We start from the raw sequence: 6785 nt of genomic DNA on the forward strand, positions 1-6785 counted from the left end.
AGGGCGGAGGGCGAAGGAATGCACGGCTTCGCCTTCCCCTGGATTCCAGGCTTCTCCCTACAGCCGAACTCGGGGTTTTTAGAGTTTCGGAACTAGAAAGTTTGCAAGAGAGAAGTCTCCGCAATCTTCTCAACCTCTTTCGGTCTTCTAGGGAAACCACAAGACTTTCGAGAGGAAAGGGTGGGGAAGCTGTCCTGGGGGAAGTCCCAGCTCCCAGCCGGGGCACAAAGGCTCCCTTCGCCGCACCCCGGGGCCCCTGAGGGGGCCTGGCCGTCGGTGACCTCAGAGACCTGGGGCCTCGCGGCGGAAAGCGAAGGCGGGTCCCGCGCTCCGAAAGCCCACGACGACACGCACACCCCAGTGGCCGCGGGGAACTCCGGCTAGCTCTTTGGCATTAAATACTGTCAAATATAAAAAAGGATATAAGTCAAAAGAAACTTTCATGCAGTATTGGGTGGATCATCGGTCGCTAGCCTCCCCCGCTAGGTCTAGGACGGAGGGACTTGGACGCGACCAGCATCAGTCCCTTCCGTCCAGCCGCCCGCCCTAGGAAATTCCCCATCCCAACCCTGGACTAAAGCCAAGGAGGTGTGGGCGACCACGCTGGAGGGAACCCAAGGAGGGGAAGCGGGGGCCCAGACTTTTTTTGACCCTGAGTCCATCCAGAATAGGACGCAGACCTTCTCTCAGGAGGATTTATTTGTTCAGCTTCTACTACGTGCGTTTCTGCACTGAGGAGAGGCCGGACGTCAAACTACAGACAGATCAATGCTAGGAGCAGCAGGACTGGCGCGGCCTGGACGCTGAACATTCACGGTGCCCTGCGCTCAGAGTAGGAACAAGCCTCCCAGCCCCCCAGACTCTCCTCAGCCTTGTCTATACCACCGTACTCTATTCCTGTTCTTCTTTTAGAACATTATCACCCCTGAAAAACAGGCCCCGGAGCCTAGCCATTGGTGTGAATTCGCTTAATCCTTCCTGCCTGACTTACCACCTCGTTCAGGACTCTGCGCTGGGCCGAGGCTTTTTAAGGGTTTGGAGAAACTCATCTTTCGCCTGGCTTCATAGACTTGCAAGGGCAGGAACCGCGTTGGGGCGATTCAGGTAGAACCTGCCCCAGGGTTAGGGGTGGGGACAGAATCACCGGTCAGGGCGTTTGCGGTCAGTCTCGAAGGTGTAGCAGGCTGATGCTGAACGGTAAGGATGGAGGAGGCTCAGGCCGAGAACAGGCTTCTCCGAGAGAACTGGACTCTCCTCCGGCAACGGTCTTAGCTAGCACATGGAAAGGATTTCGTATTTGCCCCTGAAGCAGTCTAGATAGATTGGAAGCAGAAACTTTACACCGACAGAAACTTTGAAGCGCGTGGGAAGGAGCCACAGAATGAGCGAAGAGAGACGCCTGGACGAATTCGCTCACTTTGGCTATCTTTGTAGGTCTTCCTCCATCCCACCGTGGCCTGCGGAAGCTAAGCTTTGCGCACAGCAGAGTCTTCACCTCCTAACTTGTTTTCTGCCCCTCACCATTCATCGGGAGATGATCCTGTGAAGTCCTAGTCCGAAGGGGAAGGAACCAGCTGGGTAGATTTAAGGTTGGACTTTTCATGTTGTGAAGAAGATGGGGCCGGTTCACATTTAATCTCACACAACTGAATGGATGCGCTTTGTTTTAGACTGCCCTAGACTGGTCCGCTTTCGAGGCCAAAATTTGCAGTTTGGTGTACTAATAACATCAATCAGATCAAACCATTCTTATTTAAACAGTGCTTCCTGGCTTTTCTTTCCTCCCTCAAACAATTTGAAAACGTTTATTATGCTAAACTGTCAACATCCTACTATTAAACAACAAAGTGACATTTTGCTGTTATAATAAACTTGTTTCACTGAGATGAACTACCTTACAAGAGTGCTCAATGTAATTTCAACTTTGGTAAACTTTCAGCTAAATATTACTATCAAAATACTAAAACCGAGGAGGAATCTAAAATAGTCCACGACCTTAAATGGCATTTATTGTTCCATAAATCTTCAGACTTCAAAAAGAAGCACTAAACAGACAAACAAAACTCCAAAGTAATGGAGAGCTCGGTTCTCTCCCACTGACTGGCACAGGAAACATTTGGTCATACAAAAGCAGTTAAAATGACAGAAAGAAGAGTGGCTGCTCTACAGCCTTTTTTGTTTTGATCAAATTTGAACTCTGCTGTTCTGATTTCACATAATGTATGTGGGAGCGTCCCTACATAGAATCCCTAGTGATTCAGATGAAGAAACTTCATTTGTATTCATATCTGAGCAAAGAAAATAAATGTGAAAATTATCCCCAGTTAGAGATGGATACATTTAGATTGGATTTGGGCTCCTGCTGATCCTTGGCAAAGGAAGATGATGCAATCTGCTGTTTTACATGCTAGATTACCTTGTATTGGCCACCGAAGAGTCTATTCCCTGGCCCTCAAAATTTCCTTTTTCCTAGCTTTATGTTTTCTCCAGTGCTAACAGCTAGCACTTTGTAATAATCAGATGCTGCTGTTCGTGTCCCAATACTGGGTGGCAGGAAAATGAGTGACATAAAAAATAGGAGTTAGACAGTGAAAATTATTTCAAAAGATCATCCTGTTATTCCTAAATTTAAAGTATGTATAACCTTTAACCCAGCAACCCACATGCACTGATTTCAATGGATATCAAAGTCCCTGAAGATATTCCACAATGTTCATTTGCAACATGTTGGAAAATAATGAAACTGGAAAAATCACCAGTGGCCATCAGTAAGGGACTGATGAGTTATAAATTACACATATTCAGCAAGTATTTTTAAAGCATGAAGTAAACACATAGGTGCTGATAAGGAAGGATGCCCAGGTTATATTAAGTGGAAGAAAAACAAGGTGTAAAAAGACACTTACTGGCTAACTTCCGCGAAGTTACAATCCAGTTCAGGAAGTAGGGCCAATCAAAAACGTGAAGAATGCCGATCTGCTATATACTTACTCTGTGTCAAAGGAACGACACATGGAGAAAATTTTTATACGGGATAGGAGCTGTTAGGGAGTCACATACACGAGGTAAATGATCAGTAAGGAAAAGGGATGGGGTAGAGGTGAGCACAGATGTGCTCCCAGGATGGACTGGCACGGCTGGGCATGCTTGTGGAAAGAAATAAGTGTGCAAAGTTCAAAGATGAATTTGGCACGGAGGAGCCCAAAACTGGCTGGAGCCTAAAGTTAAGGAGGCTATAGTGATAGTATAGGTATGAGAGAGATAAGGGCTGGGATTAGAAATAATGCAATGAAGGATGAAAAGGAAGGATCTGGCAAGAATTTGAAACTGATTAGATTAAAACAGGAGAGGTAAATAGAGTAGGAGGAGGATTCTGGGATGGATCCAAGATTTTAGGCTACTGAGAGAAGCTCCAAAACTGGGGGGAAAGTGAGGTAGTCCAGAGAGATCTGATATAGGGTTTGAGTCTAGAAATTAGAGATGTGCAGCAGAAAGTTAAGGTCAGTCAGGAATGAAACTCAAACAAAAAGTCAGGATTGCAAACACATGGCAGATGTCACCACCTGAAATGCAGAGAGAGCTGAGGCTCCTCGACTGAGTCTTACAAAGGAAATATCAATGCAAGTGGAAGAACAGAATTGAATAACCCATCTGTAGTCCTACTTTTGGCCTCTAACTCTTCAGTAATGTGACATAACTTTGTTTATTTCTTTATGGTCTCCCTTTTCAGTGATGTGTGTAAGAAATAGTGGTTAGTGTGGAAACCATCTTTGAATGAATTATTGTTATAGCCTGTATTGTGCTGGTGAATCAACTCTGTGCAGGACAAGATGAACTGGTTTTCAATATTTTAATAGCCCTTGTTTTTTCAAGTAGATCAAGGATTATATAAACTGGAAATTCCAAATAAAGAGAACATTCTTTTTTTCTAAATCAAACCAGAGGCTTTTTTTTTTTTTTTGGCTCTTCTGCAAGTGAACTATTTAAAATAAATACTACCTCTGCTTATTATAAATAGGTTACCCTAGCTGACAATGCCTAAATTTTATTGTCTAGACAGTCCTTAAGAAAACAAGCATGTGATCTTTAAGGATTTCCAGTGTTGGGCCAAACCAGAATCCTAGATTACCATAACCATAACCATTTCCCTTCTGGTTAATTATTATACCAACACCTTAAGCAAAAACAATCATTCCAATTCAGTAATAAGCAAGATCAAACAAATTTAATTTTACCTTATTCACTGAGATAAGAGACCACATTGAGCAACTTCTGTAGTTACTAAGAAGACAGTGAACATTTAAAATCTGCCTTGAGCTGCGGCTGTAGCTCAGTGATAGAGCACTTGCCTGGCATGCAAGAGATCCTGGCTTCCATCCCTGCAGCAAGGGACAGAACTCTGTCTTATTAGTGAAAGGAAAAGAAGCTCTCAGGTGCCATATGTGCATGTATGAGGCTCTCAGAGGGCTCCTTTGCATAATCTGTGGGACAGATTCTTAGTGTGAGTATTTATCTACATTCTTGACCATATAATGAAAAAATCTGAGGTTCTATTTTTCTTTTACCATCTTTAATATGCACCCTGTTTTCTCTTCCAACTTTATAGTCTACTTTAAAAAAAAAAGTTTCTTGGCTGGAGTGGTAGCCCACAAACTTGTGAGCCTATCACTTTGAGAGGTGGAAGGCTAAAGTAGGAGGATTACAAATTTAAGCCCAGCCTGGACAATTTAGTGACTTAGCAATACTCTGATCCCCCCACCAAAATGTTAAAGCCTAGGATAGCAGCTTAGTATGAAGGCCCTGGGTTCAATCCCTAGTACTGTAAAGCCAAAAAAAAAAAAAAGCTTCTCATAAAAATAAAAATAAAATTGTATTCTTCTACCCCCTCTCCTTATCTTTTAAAATAATTTTATGTCTCTTTCCTATCCCTCTGAATTTGCCACTAAAATTCTCATTTTTAGTTATTATCAGTTTTTCTCTCTCTCCCTTTCATCTTCTTTTCCCCTCAGTTTATGTTTTCCTCATATGATTGAATGCTGTGAAGTTATCTTTAAGAAATTTAAACCAGGCATGGTGGTACACGCCTGTAATCCCAGCACTCAGGAGGCTGAGGCAGGAGGATCGCAGTGAGTTTGAGACCAGCCTGGGCTGCACAGTGAGTTCTGGGTCAGGCTCAACTACATAGTGAGACCCTGCCTCAAAAAAAAAAAAGAGAGAGAGAGAGAAAGGAATTTAGTTATAAGCAAGATGCAGTGGCCCTAGGCAGGAGGATCACAAGCTCCAGGCCAGCCTTCACAACTTAATGAGAACTTGTCCAAAATTTTAAAAATACAAAGGGCTGAAGATGTGGCTCAGTAGTCAAAGTTGCCTAATATGTGCCAGACCTTGGGTTCAATCTCTAGTAGCAGAAAGAAAGGGGGAAGGAAAGAGGCAGGGAGTTAGAGAGGGAGGGAGGGAAAAGCAAAAAGATGGAAAGAAAGAAACAACAAAAGAAGGAAAGAAATTTAGATATAACTTCACAAACTTGTCTGATTTGTGGATAGGCATACAGAATAGTGAGGAAATGTCTGTAATAAAACATATTTAAAGAAATGTATTTTACCAATAAACATATGGAAAGATGCTCAACATAATTAGTAACCAATAAAATGCAAATTAAAATCACAGTGAGGTACTTAATAAGTAACCTCTAGGAATGGAAAGAAGTTTAAATTTATTTATTTATTTATGTATTTTTGAGACAGGGTTTCTCTATGTCAATCAGGCTGGCCTTGAAGTCACTATGTGTAGCCCAGGCAGGCCTGGAACTCAGGGCAATCCTCCTGCCTCAGCCTCCCACACGCTGGGATTACAGGTGTGCACCAATGTGCTTAGCTTGTTCTTTTTTGTTTTGTTTTGTTTTTTGTTTTGTTTTTTGAGACAGGGTCTCACTATGTAGTTGAGACTGACCTGGAACTCACTATGTAGCCCAGGCTGGTCTCGAACTCACAGCAATCCTCGTGCCTCAGCCTCCCGAGTGCTGGGATTACAGGCATTCACCACCACGCCCGACCACTGCTCTTTACTTTTTGATAGACTGTATGAGATGTGCATGTGTTATGATTTGGGTGAAGGCTGTCACCTCGAAGCCTCGTGCACTCACAGGTGTGGCCTGCGAAAGGTAATCGGATCCCAGAGCACTGCAGCTAACTGCGGTTGGGAGGTAGAGGTTGATCAGAAGAGGCAGATCCTGGCAGGGGCATGACCTGGAAAGGCAGATCTCCCTCCCCAGCTTCTCTCTTCTCTCCTGCTTCCTGGCACCACGTGGTATGCAGCTTTCCCTCTGCTCTGCCCCACTGTCACACTCTTTGTGCCTTGGAGCCAACCACAGATGGAAAACATGAGCCAAAATGAACCTCAACTTAAAGCTGTGCTGGGTCTCTGGTATTTTGTCCCAGCAGCGAGAAAGTGACTGAGACACCATGTTTTACAGATTTTCTCATATTTAAGTTCCCTCTCTCTCTCCTCTCTCTCGTGTTTGTTTTTTCTTAGTACGTATTTGCAGTACATGGTGATTGCATTCATCATGGGGAGTTGGTACTGTACATAACACATCTTAATTCCTTTTACATCCCCTTCCCTCCCTTCTCCCTCCATCTCTACATCTCTTTCCCATTTGCAAAAGATCTATCTTCCTGATCCCTACTATATAACCTTTACAAATACCACAGTATTCTCTCAAAGTGTAGAAATTGTCCAATACCTATCTCCATACCTGGGAAACATGCTTTCATGAAAGATGAAAG

This window comes from Fukomys damarensis, unplaced genomic scaffold, assembly GCF_012274545.1.
Source record: "Fukomys damarensis isolate Sample0158 unplaced genomic scaffold, DMR_v1.0_HiC HiC_scaffold_18, whole genome shotgun sequence".
Taxonomy (NCBI): domain Eukaryota; kingdom Metazoa; phylum Chordata; class Mammalia; order Rodentia; family Bathyergidae; genus Fukomys; species Fukomys damarensis.